Source organism: Phyllobates terribilis, unplaced genomic scaffold, assembly GCF_046119375.1.
Source record: "Phyllobates terribilis strain yellow unplaced genomic scaffold, ASM4611937v1 Scaffold_74__1_contigs__length_7073193, whole genome shotgun sequence".
NCBI classification, from domain to species: Eukaryota; Metazoa; Chordata; class Amphibia; order Anura; family Dendrobatidae; genus Phyllobates; species Phyllobates terribilis.
The window spans coordinates 2,845,447-2,861,915 of NW_027362834.1; the positions used below are offsets into that span (position 1 = coordinate 2,845,447).

At 45.6% G+C, this 16,469-nt stretch overlaps 12 non-coding genes and 1 pseudogene across 12 annotated transcripts; all 13 read right to left on the bottom strand.

Moving 5' to 3' along the window:
* Nucleotides 1-866: 866 nt before the first annotated feature.
* On the bottom strand, nucleotides 867-1,057 carry LOC141195081 (U2 spliceosomal RNA). The gene has a single exon (XR_012267688.1). It is a non-coding gene; the product is annotated as a U2 spliceosomal RNA (small nuclear RNA).
* A 1,120-nt stretch (nucleotides 1,058-2,177) lies between these two features.
* Nucleotides 2,178-2,368, bottom strand: LOC141195082 (U2 spliceosomal RNA). Its single transcript, XR_012267689.1, has one exon. It is a non-coding gene; the product is annotated as a U2 spliceosomal RNA (small nuclear RNA).
* A 1,121-nt stretch (nucleotides 2,369-3,489) lies between these two features.
* Nucleotides 3,490-3,680, bottom strand: LOC141195083 (U2 spliceosomal RNA). Its single transcript, XR_012267690.1, has one exon. It is a non-coding gene; the product is annotated as a U2 spliceosomal RNA (small nuclear RNA).
* A 1,120-nt stretch (nucleotides 3,681-4,800) lies between these two features.
* On the bottom strand, nucleotides 4,801-4,991 carry LOC141195084 (U2 spliceosomal RNA). Its single transcript, XR_012267691.1, has one exon. It is a non-coding gene; the product is annotated as a U2 spliceosomal RNA (small nuclear RNA).
* A 1,118-nt stretch (nucleotides 4,992-6,109) lies between these two features.
* On the bottom strand, nucleotides 6,110-6,300 carry LOC141195085 (U2 spliceosomal RNA). The gene has a single exon (XR_012267692.1). It is a non-coding gene; the product is annotated as a U2 spliceosomal RNA (small nuclear RNA).
* A 1,120-nt stretch (nucleotides 6,301-7,420) lies between these two features.
* LOC141195086 (U2 spliceosomal RNA) lies at nucleotides 7,421-7,611 on the bottom strand. The gene has a single exon (XR_012267693.1). It is a non-coding gene; the product is annotated as a U2 spliceosomal RNA (small nuclear RNA).
* A 1,121-nt stretch (nucleotides 7,612-8,732) lies between these two features.
* LOC141195087 (U2 spliceosomal RNA) lies at nucleotides 8,733-8,923 on the bottom strand. Its single transcript, XR_012267694.1, has one exon. It is a non-coding gene; the product is annotated as a U2 spliceosomal RNA (small nuclear RNA).
* A 1,120-nt stretch (nucleotides 8,924-10,043) lies between these two features.
* LOC141195089 (U2 spliceosomal RNA) lies at nucleotides 10,044-10,234 on the bottom strand. The gene has a single exon (XR_012267696.1). It is a non-coding gene; the product is annotated as a U2 spliceosomal RNA (small nuclear RNA).
* A 1,120-nt stretch (nucleotides 10,235-11,354) lies between these two features.
* LOC141196131 (U2 spliceosomal RNA) lies at nucleotides 11,355-11,545 on the bottom strand. Its single transcript, XR_012268697.1, has one exon. It is a non-coding gene; the product is annotated as a U2 spliceosomal RNA (small nuclear RNA).
* A 1,118-nt stretch (nucleotides 11,546-12,663) lies between these two features.
* On the bottom strand, nucleotides 12,664-12,846 carry LOC141196229 (U2 spliceosomal RNA). The gene has a single exon (XR_012268793.1). It is a non-coding gene; the product is annotated as a U2 spliceosomal RNA (small nuclear RNA).
* A 525-nt stretch (nucleotides 12,847-13,371) lies between these two features.
* Nucleotides 13,372-13,487, bottom strand: LOC141196491 (U2 spliceosomal RNA; annotated as a pseudogene).
* Nucleotides 13,488-14,608: 1,121 nt separating this feature from the next.
* On the bottom strand, nucleotides 14,609-14,799 carry LOC141195090 (U2 spliceosomal RNA). Its single transcript, XR_012267697.1, has one exon. It is a non-coding gene; the product is annotated as a U2 spliceosomal RNA (small nuclear RNA).
* A 1,120-nt stretch (nucleotides 14,800-15,919) lies between these two features.
* Nucleotides 15,920-16,118, bottom strand: LOC141196395 (U2 spliceosomal RNA). Its single transcript, XR_012268925.1, has one exon. It is a non-coding gene; the product is annotated as a U2 spliceosomal RNA (small nuclear RNA).
* Nucleotides 16,119-16,469: the final 351 nt, after the last annotated feature.

The following is a 16,469-nucleotide window of genomic DNA, read 5'->3' on the forward strand; positions in this document are numbered from 1 at the left end:
TAAGGCGGGGGGGGGGTGGAACGAGCAGCTGTCTACCCTTAGCAGGAGGGTTGCTGATTAATTACCTCTCCTGCTGCTGCTGCTGCTGGCTGTCCAGCAGCAGACTGAAGGTGGCTGCTGCTGTGCGCAGGTATATAAAGGCTCAGAGCCTATTATGACACGCGCAGCCAGCGTTCCATTGCCACATTCCGTCTACTGCAGGCGGGATACCTGGATGGCTGAATGTCACTGAGAAGCTCACAGAGACCGCCATAAGCAACAGTTTAAAAGAATGCCACAGACTAATCAACCAAACTTTTTGGGTTGGTTTCTCTTTTATAGTCTGCAGGCATTAAATGAAAGAAGTCAGTGTTCCAGCAGAGGGAGACAACGTTTCAGAAAAGGCATTGTAGCAAACCAAAAAAGAAATTTTAAGCGCAGCAGAGTAACCAGCTCACATACCTGTTAGCTCAGGTGAGTTTAAAAGGCTGCTGTTGATAACAAGGGCATTTGCTAAATAGATGGTGTGTGTGCAACAATATACTGAAAGGTCAATTATATTGTGCAGCTTATCTCACCACCTGTAGTTATTTAGGTGAAAGCTCCAAAATGCTTGCCTAATATGTCTGTTTATCCAAAAGGAAGTATAGAGGGAGAGCTAGATAGATAGCATTGCATTACATTACATTACATGGCAATGCAATGCACAGTTGCTGAAGTTGAACCAAAATGAGCTTGTCATCTGGCTTCTGCAACTTTTAACATGAAAAATCCAATGAGGAGAAGAAAAGCAAAGCCAAAGAGTCCATCCCAAAATCCGACAAACAAGCAAAATGAACAAAAAGCATTGAATTCAATTCTTTCTGATTTTAGAAACTGCATTAAAGAAGGGGTGCACCGGTCCTGGAGATACTGCAATACCAGGTCAATGCGTGGAGTGGACAGAGCAAGCTCTTTTTCCATCTCCCTGTTCTAAAAATCCATTTAATATATGGTCCCCAGATAGGGGACGTATCAGATATTAAACTGATAAGAACAGATACTACACTTGATCTTAGCCAAAAGGCCGAGAAGCGATAACCAGAATTGGTTTCCGACTACGGTGCCACCCAAGGATTCTGAAAAGTCCATTTGTGGAGATGGCCACCTGGACTCACGTTAAGAAGACATGCTGTCAACCTCTAGATCCCTCACATGCCTGCACTTTTCGGCTTGCTGCTGCTGCAATCCACGCGTTTTAGATCTGCATAACTCCACCTCTTTTAGCACAGTACCCTCAACCCCCGGCTGTTCCCACCCGCCTCAACACCGTTGGAAGGGAGGAGAACCAATTAAGGCGGGGGGGGGGTGGAACGAGCAGCTGTCTACCCTTAGCAGGAGGGTTGCTGATTAATTACCTCTCCTGCTGCTGCTGCTGCTGGCTGTCCAGCAGCAGACTGAAGGTGGCTGCTGCTGTGCGCAGGTATATAAAGGCTCAGAGCCTATTATGACACGCGCAGCCAGCGTTCCATTGCCACATTCCGTCTACTGCAGGCGGGATACCTGGATGGCTGAATGTCACTGAGAAGCTCACAGAGACCGCCATAAGCAACAGTTTAAAAGAATGCCACAGACTAATCAACCAAACTTTTTGGGTTGGTTTCTCTTTTATAGTCTGCAGGCATTAAATGAAAGAAGTCAGTGTTCCAGCAGAGGGAGACAACGTTTCAGAAAAGGCATTGTAGCAAACCAAAAAATAAATTTTAAGCGCAGCAGAGTAACCAGCTCACATACCTGTTAGCTCAGGTGAGTTTAAAAGGCTGCTGTTGATAACAAGGGCATTTGCTAAATAGATGGTGTGTGTGCAACAATATACTGAAAGGTCAATTATATTGTGCAGCTTATCTCACCACCTGTAGTTATTTAGGTGAAAGCTCCAAAATGCTTGCCTAATATGTCTGTTTATCCAAAAGGAAGTATAGAGGGAGAGCTAGATAGATAGCATTGCATTACATTACATTACATGGCAATGCAATGCACAGTTGCTGAAGTTGAACCAAAATGAGCTTGTCATCTGGCTTCTGCAACTTTTAACATGAAAAATCCAATGAGGAGAAGAAAAGCAAAGCCAAAGAGTCCATCCCAAAATCCGACAAACAAGCAAAATAAACAAAAAGCATTGAATTCAATTCTTTCTGATTTTAGAAACTGCATTAAAGAAGGGGTGCACCGGTCCTGGAGATACTGCAATACCAGGTCAATGCGTGGAGTGGACAGAGCAAGCTCTTTTTCCATCTCCCTGTTCTAAAAATCCATTTAATATATGGTCCCCAGATAGGGGACGTATCAGATATTAAACTGATAAGAACAGATACTACACTTGATCTTAGCCAAAAGGCCGAGAAGCGATAACCAGAATTGGTTTCCGACTACGGTGCCACCCAAGGATTCTGAAAAGTCCATTTGTGGAGATGGCCACCTGGACTCCCGTTAAGAAGACATGCTGTCAACCTCTAGATCCCTCACATGCCTGCACTTTTCGGCTTGCTGCTGCTGCAATCCACGCGTTTTAGATCTGCATAACTCCACCTCTTTTAGCACAGTACCCTCAACCCCCGGCTGTTCCCACCCGCCTCAACACCTTTGGAAGGGAGGAGAACCAATTAAGGCGGGGGGGGGGGTGGAACGAGCAGCTGTCTACCCTTAGCAGGAGGGTTGCTGATTAATTACCTCTCCTGCTGCTGCTGCTGCTGGCTGTCCAGCAGCAGACTGAAGGTGGCTGCTGCTGTGCGCAGGTATATAAAGGCTCAGAGCCTATTATGACACGCGCAGCCAGCGTTCCATTGCCACATTCCGTCTACTGCAGGCGGGATACCTGGATGGCTGAATGTCACTGAGAAGCTCACAGAGACCGCCATAAGCAACAGTTTAAAAGAATGCCACAGACTAATCAACCAAACTTTTTGGGTTGGTTTCTCTTTTATAGTCTGCAGGCATTAAATGAAAGAAGTCAGTGTTCCAGCAGAGGGAGACAACGTTTCAGAAAAGGCATTGTAGCAAACCAAAAAAGAAATTTTAAGCGCAGCAGAGTAACCAGCTCACATACCTGTTAGCTCAGGTGAGTTTAAAAGGCTGCTGTTGATAACAAGGGCATTTGCTAAATAGATGGTGTGTGTGCAACAATATACTGAAAGGTCAATTATATTGTGCAGCTTATCTCACCACCTGTAGTTATTTAGGTGAAAGCTCCAAAATGCTTGCCTAATATGTCTGTTTATCCAAAAGGAAGTATAGAGGGAGAGCTAGATAGATAGCATTGCATTACATTACATTACATGGCAATGCAATGCACAGTTGCTGAAGTTGAACCAAAATGAGCTTGTCATCTGGCTTCTGCAACTTTTAACATGAAAAATCCAATGAGGAGAAGAAAAGCAAAGCCAAAGAGTCCATCCCAAAATCCGACAAACAAGCAAAATGAACAAAAAGCATTGAATTCAATTCTTTCTGATTTTAGAAACTGCATTAAAGAAGGGGTGCACCGGTCCTGGAGATACTGCAATACCAGGTCAATGCGTGGAGTGGACAGAGCAAGCTCTTTTTCCATCTCCCTGTTCTAAAAATCCATTTAATATATGGTCCCCAGATAGGGGACGTATCAGATATTAAACTGATAAGAACAGATACTACACTTGATCTTAGCCAAAAGGCCGAGAAGCGATAACCAGAATTGGTTTCCGACTACGGTGCCACCCAAGGATTCTGAAAAGTCCATTTGTGGAGATGGCCACCTGGACTCCCGTTAAGAAGACATGCTGTCAACCTCTAGATCCCTCACATGCCTGCACTTTTCGGCTTGCTGCTGCTGCAATCCACGCGTTTTAGATCTGCATAACTCCACCTCTTTTAGCACAGTACCCTCAACCCCCGGCTGTTCCCACCCGCCTCAACACCGTTGGAAGGGAGGAGAACCAATTAAGGCGGGGGGGGGGTGGAACGAGCAGCTGTCTACCCTTAGCAGGAGGGTTGCTGATTAATTACCTCTCCTGCTGCTGCTGCTGCTGGCTGTCCAGCAGCAGACTGAAGGTGGCTGCTGCTGTGCGCAGGTATATAAAGGCTCAGAGCCTATTATGACACGCGCAGCCAGCGTTCCATTGCCACATTCCGTCTACTGCAGGCGGGATACCTGGATGGCTGAATGTCACTGAGAAGCTCACAGAGACCGCCATAAGCAACAGTTTAAAAGAATGCCACAGACTAATCAACCAAACTTTTTGGGTTGGTTTCTCTTTTATAGTCTGCAGGCATTAAATGAAAGAAGTCAGTGTTCCAGCAGAGGGAGACAACGTTTCAGAAAAGGCATTGTAGCAAACCAAAAAAGAAATTTTAAGCGCAGCAGAGTAACCAGCTCACATACCTGTTAGCTCAGGTGAGTTTAAAAGGCTGCTGTTGATAACAAGGGCATTTGCTAAATAGATGGTGTGTGTGCAACAATATACTGAAAGGTCAATTATATTGTGCAGCTTATCTCACCACCTGTAGTTATTTAGGTGAAAGCTCCAAAATGCTTGCCTAATATGTCTGTTTATCCAAAAGGAAGTATAGAGGGAGAGCTAGATAGATAGCATTGCATTACATTACATTACATGGCAATGCAATGCACAGTTGCTGAAGTTGAACCAAAATGAGCTTGTCATCTGGCTTCTGCAACTTTTAACATGAAAAATCCAATGAGGAGAAGAAAAGCAAAGCCAAAGAGTCCATCCCAAAATCCGACAAACAAGCAAAATGAACAAAAAGCATTGAATTCAATTCTTTCTGATTTTAGAAACTGCATTAAAGAAGGGGTGCACCGGTCCTGGAGATACTGCAATACCAGGTCAATGCGTGGAGTGGACAGAGCAAGCTCTTTTTCCATCTCCCTGTTCTAAAAATCCATTTAATATATGGTCCCCAGATAGGGGACGTATCAGATATTAAACTGATAAGAACAGATACTACACTTGATCTTAGCCAAAAGGCCGAGAAGCGATAACCAGAATTGGTTTCCGACTACGGTGCCACCCAAGGATTCTGAAAAGTCCATTTGTGGAGATGGCCACCTGGACTCCCGTTAAGAAGACATGCTGTCAACCTCTAGATCCCTCACATGCCTGCACTTTTCGGCTTGCTGCTGCTGCAATCCACGCGTTTTAGATCTGCATAACTCCACCTCTTTTAGCACAGTACCCTCAACCCCCGGCTGTTCCCACCCGCCTCAACACCGTTGGAAGGGAGGAGAACCAATTAAGGCGGGGGGGGTGGAACGAGCAGCTGTCTACCCTTAGCAGGAGGGTTGCTGATTAATTACCTCTCCTGCTGCTGCTGCTGCTGGCTGTCCAGCAGCAGACTGAAGGTGGCTGCTGCTGTGCGCAGGTATATAAAGGCTCAGAGCCTATTATGACACGCGCAGCCAGCGTTCCATTGCCACATTCCGTCTACTGCAGGCGGGATACCTGGATGGCTGAATGTCACTGAGAAGCTCACAGAGACCGCCATAAGCAACAGTTTAAAAGAATGCCACAGACTAATCAACCAAACTTTTTGGGTTGGTTTCTCTTTTATAGTCTGCAGGCATTAAATGAAAGAAGTCAGTGTTCCAGCAGAGGGAGACAACGTTTCAGAAAAGGCATTGTAGCAAACCAAAAAAGAAATTTTAAGCGCAGCAGAGTAACCAGCTCAATTACCTGTTAGCTCAGGTGAGTTTAAAAGGCTGCTGTTGATAACAAGGGCATTTGCTAAATAGATGGTGTGTGTGCAACAATATACTGAAAGGTCAATTATATTGTGCAGCTTATCTCACCACCTGTAGTTATTTAGGTGAAAGCTCCAAAATGCTTGCCTAATATGTCTGTTTATCCAAAAGGAAGTATAGAGGGAGAGCTAGATAGATAGCATTGCATTACATTACATTACATGGCAATGCAATGCACAGTTGCTGAAGTTGAACCAAAATGAGCTTGTCATCTGGCTTCTGCAACTTTTAACATGAAAAATCCAATGAGGAGAAGAAAAGCAAAGCCAAAGAGTCCATCCCAAAATCCGACAAACAAGCAAAATGAACAAAAAGCATTGAATTCAATTCTTTCTGATTTTAGAAACTGCATTAAAGAAGGGGTGCACCGGTCCTGGAGATACTGCAATACCAGGTCAATGCGTGGAGTGGACAGAGCAAGCTCTTTTTCCATCTCCCTGTTCTAAAAATCCATTTAATATATGGTCCCCAGATAGGGGACGTATCAGATATTAAACTGATAAGAACAGATACTACACTTGATCTTAGCCAAAAGGCCGAGAAGCGATAACCAGAATTGGTTTCCGACTACGGTGCCACCCAAGGATTCTGAAAAGTCCATTTGTGGAGATGGCCACCTGGACTCCCGTTAAGAAGACATGCTGTCAACCTCTAGATCCCTCACATGCCTGCACTTTTCGGCTTGCTGCTGCTGCAATCCACGCGTTTTAGATCTGCATAACTCCACCTCTTTTAGCACAGTACCCTCAACCCCCGGCTGTTCCCACCCGCCTCAACACCGTTGGAAGGGAGGAGAACCAATTAAGGCGGGGGGGGGGTGGAACGAGCAGCTGTCTACCCTTAGCAGGAGGGTTGCTGATTAATTACCTCTCCTGCTGCTGCTGCTGCTGGCTGTCCAGCAGCAGACTGAAGGTGGCTGCTGCTGTGCGCAGGTATATAAAGGCTCAGAGCCTATTATGACACGCGCAGCCAGCGTTCCATTGCCACATTCCGTCTACTGCAGGCGGGATACCTGGATGGCTGAATGTCACTGAGAAGCTCACAGAGACCGCCATAAGCAACAGTTTAAAAGAATGCCACAGACTAATCAACCAAACTTTTTGGGTTGGTTTCTCTTTTATAGTCTGCAGGCATTAAATGAAAGAAGTCAGTGTTCCAGCAGAGGGAGACAACGTTTCAGAAAAGGCATTGTAGCAAACCAAAAAAGAAATTTTAAGCGCAGCAGAGTAACCAGCTCACATACCTGTTAGCTCAGGTGAGTTTAAAAGGCTGCTGTTGATAACAAGGGCATTTGCTAAATAGATGGTGTGTGTGCAACAATATACTGAAAGGTCAATTATATTGTGCAGCTTATCTCACCACCTGTAGTTATTTAGGTGAAAGCTCCAAAATGCTTGCCTAATATGTCTGTTTATCCAAAAGGAAGTATAGAGGGAGAGCTAGATAGATAGCATTGCATTACATTACATTACATGGCAATGCAATGCACAGTTGCTGAAGTTGAACCAAAATGAGCTTGTCATCTGGCTTCTGCAACTTTTAACATGAAAAATCCAATGAGGAGAAGAAAAGCAAAGCCAAAGAGTCCATCCCAAAATCCGACAAACAAGCAAAATAAACAAAAAGCATTGAATTCAATTCTTTCTGATTTTAGAAACTGCATTAAAGAAGGGGTGCACCGGTCCTGGAGATACTGCAATACCAGGTCAATGCGTGGAGTGGACAGAGCAAGCTCTTTTTCCATCTCCCTGTTCTAAAAATCCATTTAATATATGGTCCCCAGATAGGGGACGTATCAGATATTAAACTGATAAGAACAGATACTACACTTGATCTTAGCCAAAAGGCCGAGAAGCGATAACCAGAATTGGTTTCCGACTACGGTGCCACCCAAGGATTCTGAAAAGTCCATTTGTGGAGATGGCCACCTGGACTCCCGTTAAGAAGACATGCTGTCAACCTCTAGATCCCTCACATGCCTGCACTTTTCGGCTTGCTGCTGCTGCAATCCACGCGTTTTAGATCTGCATAACTCCACCTCTTTTAGCACAGTACCCTCAACCCCCGGCTGTTCCCACCCGCCTCAACACCTTTGGAAGGGAGGAGAACCAATTAAGGCGGGGGGGGGGGTGGAACGAGCAGCTGTCTACCCTTAGCAGGAGGGTTGCTGATTAATTACCTCTCCTGCTGCTGCTGCTGCTGGCTGTCCAGCAGCAGACTGAAGGTGGCTGCTGCTGTGCGCAGGTATATAAAGGCTCAGAGCCTATTATGACACGCGCAGCCAGCGTTCCATTGCCACATTCCGTCTACTGCAGGCGGGATACCTGGATGGCTGAATGTCACTGAGAAGCTCACAGAGACCGCCATAAGCAACAGTTTAAAAGAATGCCACAGACTAATCAACCAAACTTTTTGGGTTGGTTTCTCTTTTATAGTCTGCAGGCATTAAATGAAAGAAGTCAGTGTTCCAGCAGAGGGAGACAACGTTTCAGAAAAGGCATTGTAGCAAACCAAAAAAGAAATTTTAAGCGCAGCAGAGTAACCAGCTCACATACCTGTTAGCTCAGGTGAGTTTAAAAGGCTGCTGTTGATAACAAGGGCATTTGCTAAATAGATGGTGTGTGTGCAACAATATACTGAAAGGTCAATTATATTGTGCAGCTTATCTCACCACCTGTAGTTATTTAGGTGAAAGCTCCAAAATGCTTGCCTAATATGTCTGTTTATCCAAAAGGAAGTATAGAGGGAGAGCTAGATAGATAGCATTGCATTACATTACATTACATGGCAATGCAATGCACAGTTGCTGAAGTTGAACCAAAATGAGCTTGTCATCTGGCTTCTGCAACTTTTAACATGAAAAATCCAATGAGGAGAAGAAAAGCAAAGCCAAAGAGTCCATCCCAAAATCCGACAAACAAGCAAAATGAACAAAAAGCATTGAATTCAATTCTTTCTGATTTTAGAAACTGCATTAAAGAAGGGGTGCACCGGTCCTGGAGATACTGCAATACCAGGTCAATGCGTGGAGTGGACAGAGCAAGCTCTTTTTCCATCTCCCTGTTCTAAAAATCCATTTAATATATGGTCCCCAGATAGGGGACGTATCAGATATTAAACTGATAAGAACAGATACTACACTTGATCTTAGCCAAAAGGCCGAGAAGCGATAACCAGAATTGGTTTCCGACTACGGTGCCACCCAAGGATTCTGAAAAGTCCATTTGTGGAGATGGCCACCTGGACTCCCGTTAAGAAGACATGCTGTCAACCTCTAGATCCCTCACATGCCTGCACTTTTCGGCTTGCTGCTGCTGCAATCCACGCGTTTTAGATCTGCATAACTCCACCTCTTTTAGCACAGTACCCTCAACCCCCGGCTGTTCCCACCCGCCTCAACACCGTTGGAAGGGAGGAGAACCAATTAAGGCGGGGGGGGGGTGGAACGAGCAGCTGTCTACCCTTAGCAGGAGGGTTGCTGATTAATTACCTCTCCTGCTGCTGCTGCTGCTGGCTGTCCAGCAGCAGACTGAAGGTGGCTGCTGCTGTGCGCAGGTATATAAAGGCTCAGAGCCTATTATGACACGCGCAGCCAGCGTTCCATTGCCACATTCCGTCTACTGCAGGCGGGATACCTGGATGGCTGAATGTCACTGAGAAGCTCACAGAGACCGCCATAAGCAACAGTTTAAAAGAATGCCACAGACTAATCAACCAAACTTTTTGGGTTGGTTTCTCTTTTATAGTCTGCAGGCATTAAATGAAAGAAGTCAGTGTTCCAGCAGAGGGAGACAACGTTTCAGAAAAGGCATTGTAGCAAACCAAAAAAGAAATTTTAAGCGCAGCAGAGTAACCAGCTCACATACCTGTTAGCTCAGGTGAGTTTAAAAGGCTGCTGTTGATAACAAGGGCATTTGCTAAATAGATGGTGTGTGTGCAACAATATACTGAAAGGTCAATTATATTGTGCAGCTTATCTCACCACCTGTAGTTATTTAGGTGAAAGCTCCAAAATGCTTGCCTAATATGTCTGTTTATCCAAAAGGAAGTATAGAGGGAGAGCTAGATAGATAGCATTGCATTACATTACATTACATGGCAATGCAATGCACAGTTGCTGAAGTTGAACCAAAATGAGCTTGTCATCTGGCTTCTGCAACTTTTAACATGAAAAATCCAATGAGGAGAAGAAAAGCAAAGCCAAAGAGTCCATCCCAAAATCCGACAAACAAGCAAAATGAACAAAAAGCATTGAATTCAATTCTTTCTGATTTTAGAAACTGCATTAAAGAAGGGGTGCACCGGTCCTGGAGATACTGCAATACCAGGTCAATGCGTGGAGTGGACAGAGCAAGCTCTTTTTCCATCTCCCTGTTCTAAAAATCCATTTAATATATGGTCCCCAGATAGGGGACGTATCAGATATTAAACTGATAAGAACAGATACTACACTTGATCTTAGCCAAAAGGCCGAGAAGCGATAACCAGAATTGGTTTCCGACTACGGTGCCACCCAAGGATTCTGAAAAGTCCATTTGTGGAGATGGCCACCTGGACTCCCGTTAAGAAGACATGCTGTCAACCTCTAGATCCCTCACATGCCTGCACTTTTCGGCTTGCTGCTGCTGCAATCCACGCGTTTTAGATCTGCATAACTCCACCTCTTTTAGCACAGTACCCTCAACCCCCGGCTGTTCCCACCCGCCTCAACACCGTTGGAAGGGAGGAGAACCAATTAAGGCGGGGGGGGGGTGGAACGAGCAGCTGTCTACCCTTAGCAGGAGGGTTGCTGATTAATTACCTCTCCTGCTGCTGCTGCTGCTGGCTGTCCAGCAGCAGACTGAAGGTGGCTGCTGCTGTGCGCAGGTATATAAAGGCTCAGAGCCTATTATGACACGCGCAGCCAGCGTTCCATTGCCACATTCCGTCTACTGCAGGCGGGATACCTGGATGGCTGAATGTCACTGAGAAGCTCACAGAGACCGCCATAAGCAACAGTTTAAAAGAATGCCACAGACTAATCAACCAAACTTTTTGGGTTGGTTTCTCTTTTATAGTCTGCAGGCATTAAATGAAAGAAGTCAGTGTTCCAGCAGAGGGAGACAACGTTTCAGAAAAGGCATTGTAGCAAACCAAAAAAGAAATTTTAAGCGCAGCAGAGTAACCAGCTCACATACCTGTTAGCTCAGGTGAGTTTAAAAGGCTGCTGTTGATAACAAGGGCATTTGCTAAATAGATGGTGTGTGTGCAACAATATACTGAAAGGTCAATTATATTGTGCAGCTTATCTCACCACCTGTAGTTATTTAGGTGAAAGCTCCAAAATGCTTGCCTAATATGTCTGTTTATCCAAAAGGAAGTATAGAGGGAGAGCTAGATAGATAGCATTGCATTACATTACATTACATGGCAATGCAATGCACAGTTGCTGAAGTTGAACCAAAATGAGCTTGTCATCTGGCTTCTGCAACTTTTAACATGAAAAATCCAATGAGGAGAAGAAAAGCAAAGCCAAAGAGTCCATCCCAAAATCCGACAAACAAGCAAAATGAACAAAAAGCATTGAATTCAATTCTTTCTGATTTTAGAAACTGCATTAAAGAAGGGGTGCACCGGTCCTGGAGATACTGCAATACCAGGTCAATGCGTGGAGTGGACAGAGCAAGCTCTTTTTCCATCTCCCTGTTCTAAAAATCCATTTAATATATGGTCCCCAGATAGGGGACGTATCAGATATTAAACTGTTAAGAACAGATACTACACTTGATCTTAGCCAAAAGGCCGAGAAGCGATAACCAGAATTGGTTTCCGACTACGGTGCCACCCAAGGATTCTGAAAAGTCCATTTGTGGAGATGGCCACCTGGACTCCCGTTAAGAAGACATGCTGTCAACCTCTAGATCCCTCACATGCCTGCACTTTTCGGCTTGCTGCTGCTGCAATCCACGCGTTTTAGATCTGCATAACTCCACCTCTTTTAGCACAGTACCCTCAACCCCCGGCTGTTCCCACCCGCCTCAACACCGTTGGAAGGGAGGAGAACCAATTAAGGCGGGGGGGGGGGTGGAACGAGCAGCTGTCTACCCTTAGCAGGAGGGTTGCTGATTAATTACCTCTCCTGCTGCTGCTGCTGGCTGTACAGCAGCAGACTGAAGGTGGCTGCTGCTGTGCGCAGGTATATAAAGGCTCAGAGCCTATTATGACACGCGCAGCCAGCGTTCCATTGCCACATTCTGTCTACTGCAGGCGGGATACCTGGATGGCTGAATGTCACTGAGAAGCTCACAGAGACCGCCATAAGCAACAGTTTAAAAGAATGCCACAGACTAATCAACCAAACTTTTTGGGTTGGTTTCTCTTTTATAGTCTGCAGGCATTAAATGAAAGAAGTCAGTGTTCCAGCAGAGGGAGACAACGTTTTAGAAAAGGCATTGTAGCAAACCAAAAAAGAAATTTTAAGCGCAGCAGAGTAACCAGCTCACATACCTGTTAGCTCAGGTGAGTTTAAAAGGCTGCTGTTGATAACAAGGGCATTTGCTAAATAGATGGTGTGTGTGCAACAATATACTGAAAGGTCAATTATATTGTGCAGCTTATCTCACCACCTGTAGTTATTTAGGTGAAAGCTCCAAAATGCTTGCCTAATATGTCTGTTTATCCAAAAGGAAGTATAGAGGGAGAGCTAGATAGATAGCATTGCATTACATTACATTACATGGCAATGCAATGCACAGTTGCTGAAGTTGAACCAAAATGAGCTTGTCATCTGGCTTCTGCAACTTTTAACATGAAAAATCCAATGAGGAGAAGAAAAGCAAAGCCAAAGAGTCCATCCCAAAATCCGACAAACAAGCAAAATGAACAAAAAGCATTGAATTCAATTCTTTCTGATTTTAGAAACTGCATTAAAGAAGGGGTGCACCGGTCCTGGAGATACTGCAATACCAGGTCAATGCGTGGAGTGGACAGAGCAAGCTCTTTTTCCATCTCCCTGTTCTAAAAATCCATTTAATATATGGTCCCCAGATAGGGGACGTATCAGATATTAAACTGATAAGAACAGATTTTTTTGATTGAAGCTGCATCCAAGGCACTGAAAAATGTGACCGAAGTCACACCAAAACAGCGCACGAGGCGAGGATTCATGTGGACCCTTCCCGGAGGAGAGGGTCCCCAATAAACCATCCCCATCCCTCCGAGCCAGAAGGCCACAGCGAGGGTCAGGGATCTCCGATGCTCTCCCTAGCCGAAGCCGGAGAAGAGCCGTTTTCGTGCTCCCAGCTTCCATCTAGGCTGCCACCCTAGTGGAGCTGGAGCCTGTGTTGGTTTCTCAGCCCAAAGCTGACCGGACCTCCGACCGGGTTTATAAAAATTCCCCTTCCTAGCCCGGAGGCCAGGAATAGGGGGGGGTTGCTCAGAAAGTATGATTGGCAAAGGTGCGGCGTGCTACGAAGCCAAGTCTTTCTGGGGTTCCCAGTCCCAGTAAGCTTGGACTCCCACCAGGGCGCCTACTCCTGGGGCACATTGCTCCAAAGCCCTCACACTTACCCAGCCTAGTGACTTCGATCCTGGAGGGCCATGTTTTCCATCAGATAACTCTATGAGCCACCTGGCGTACTAACAAGTGAACCAAACCAGTGTGTAATATGCATCAATTTACTAGGGCAGCCCAAGGACAAAACTGCCTTTTCAAAAGATACTACACTTGATCTTAGCCAAAAGGCCGAGAAGCGATAACCAGAATTGGTTTCCGACTACGGTGCCACCCAAGGATTCTGAAAAGTCCATTTGTGGAGATGGCCACCTGGACTCCCGTTAAGAAGACATGCTGTCAACCTCTAGATCCCTCACATGCCTGCACTTTTCGGCTTGCTGCTGCTGCAATCCACGCGTTTTAGATCTGCATAACTCCACCTCTTTTAGCACAGTACCCTCAACCCCCGGCTGTTCCCACCCGCCTCAACACCGTTGGAAGGGAGGAGAACCAATTAAGGCGGGGGGGGGGGTGGAACGAGCAGCTGTCTACCCTTAGCAGGAGGGTTGCTGATTAATTACCTCTCCTGCTGCTGCTGCTGCTGGCTGTCCAGCAGCAGACTGAAGGTGGCTGCTGCTGTGCGCAGGTATATAAAGGCTCAGAGCCTATTATGACACGCGCAGCCAGCGTTCCATTGCCACATTCCGTCTACTGCAGGCGGGATACCTGGATGGCTGAATGTCACTGAGAAGCTCACAGAGACCGCCATAAGCAACAGTTTAAAAGAATGCCACAGACTAATCAACCAAACTTTTTGGGTTGGTTTCTCTTTTATAGTCTGCAGGCATTAAATGAAAGAAGTCAGTGTTCCAGCAGAGGGAGACAACGTTTCAGAAAAGGCATTGTACCAAACCAAAAAAGAAATTTTAAGCGCAGCAGAGTAACCAGCTCACATACCTGTTAGCTCAGGTGAGTTTAAAAGGCTGCTGTTGATAACAAGGGCATTTGCTAAATAGATGGTGTGTGTGCAACAATATACTGAAAGGTCAATTATATTGTGCAGCTTATCTCACCACCTGTAGTTATTTAGGTGAAAGCTCCAAAATGCTTGCCTAATATGTCTGTTTATCCAAAAGGAAGTATAGAGGGAGAGCTAGATAGATAGCATTGCATTACATTACATTACATGGCAATGCAATGCACAGTTGCTGAAGTTGAACCAAAATGAGCTTGTCATCTGGCTTCTGCAACTTTTAACATGAAAAATCCAATGAGGAGAAGAAAAGCAAAGCCAAAGAGTCCATCCCAAAATCCGACAAACAAGCAAAATGAACAAAAAGCATTGAATTCAATTCTTTCTGATTTTAGAAACTGCATTAAAGAAGGGGTGCACCGGTCCTGGAGATACTGCAATACCAGGTCAATGCGTGGAGTGGACAGAGCAAGCTCTTTTTCCATCTCCCTGTTCTAAAAATCCATTTAATATATGGTCCCCAGATAGGGGACGTATCAGATATTAAACTGATAAGAACAGATACTACACTTGATCTTAGCCAAAAGGCCGAGAAGCGATAACCAGAATTGGTTTCCGACTACGGTGCCACCCAAGGATTCTGAAAAGTCCATTTGTGGAGATGGCCACCTGGACTCCCGTTAAGAAGACATGCTGTCAACCTCTAGATCCCTCACATGCCTGCACTTTTCGGCTTGCTGCTGCTGCAATCCACGCGTTTTAGATCTGCATAACTCCACCTCTTTTAGCACAGTACCCTCAACCCCCGGCTGTTCCCACCCGCCTCAACACCGTTGGAAGGGAGGAGAACCAATTAAGGCGGGGGGGGGGTGGAACGAGCAGCTGTCTACCCTTAGCAGGAGGGTTGCTGATTAATTACCTCTCCTGCTGCTGCTGCTGCTGGCTGTCCAGCAGCAGACTGAAGGTGGCTGCTGCTGTGCGCAGGTATATAAAGGCTCAGAGCCTATTATGACACGCGCAGCCAGCGTTCCATTGCCACATTCCGTCTACTGCAGGCGGGATACCTGGATGGCTGAATGTCACTGAGAAGCTCACAGAGACCGCCACAAGCAACAGTTTAAAAGAATGCCACAGACTAATCAACCAAACTTTTTGGGTTGGTTTCTCTTTTATAGTCTGCAGGCATTAAATGAAAGAAGTCAGTGTTCCAGCAGAGGGAGACAACGTTTCAGAAAAGGCATTGTAGCAAACCAAAAAAGAAATTTTAAGCGCAGCAGAGTAACCAGCTCACATACCTGTTAGCTCAGGTGAGTTTAAAAGGCTGCTGTTGATAACAAGGGCATTTGCTAAATAGATGGTGTGTGTGCAACAATATACTGAAAGGTCAATTATATTGTGCAGCTTATCTCACCACCTGTAGTTATTTAGGTGAAAGCTCCAAAATGCTTGCCTAATATGTCTGTTTATCCAAAAGGAAGTATAGAGGGAGAGCTAGATAGATAGCATTGCATTACATTACATTACATGGCAATGCAATGCACAGTTGCTGAAGTTGAACCAAAATGAGCTTGTCATCTGGCTTCTGCAACTTTTAACATGAAAAATCCAATGAGGAGAAGAAAAGCAAAGCCAAAGAGTCCATCCCAAAATCCGACAAACAAGCAAAATGAACAAAAAGCATTGAATTCAATTCTTTCTGATTTTAGAAACTGCATTAAAGAAGGGGTGCACCGGTCCTGGAGATACTGCAATACCAGGTCAATGCGTGGAGTGGACAGAGCAAGCTCTTTTTCCATCTCCCTGTTCTAAAAATCCATTTAATATATGGTCCCCAGATAGGGGACGTATCAGATATTAAACTGATAAGAACAGATTTTTTTTTTTTTTTTTTTTTTTTTTTTTTTTATCGAAAGCCCGAATTCGTGTACAAAACCCGAGTGCGCTTAAAAAAGTGACAAGTGCCACAAAAAAAGTGCACTAGGATGCTGGTCTTCTTGAAACCCTCTCCAAAAGGAGAAGGGTCCCCCAAACCATTCCCCGTCCCTCCGAGCCAGAAGGCCACAGCGAGGAACAGGGACAGATAGCCACCTCCAGCCGGAGCCAGAGGCGACCCAATCTTACCCCCAGCACCTGCCCGAGTTCTCACCCGAGCAAGGCACTGGGAGCCAAAGACTGTGCTCCCCTCCCGGAAGAGGGGAGCCAACAACGCTCTCCTCCCGAAAGAGGAGAGCCAGGGGGGTTCAGGGGGGAGCGGAACCTGATGGCCACAC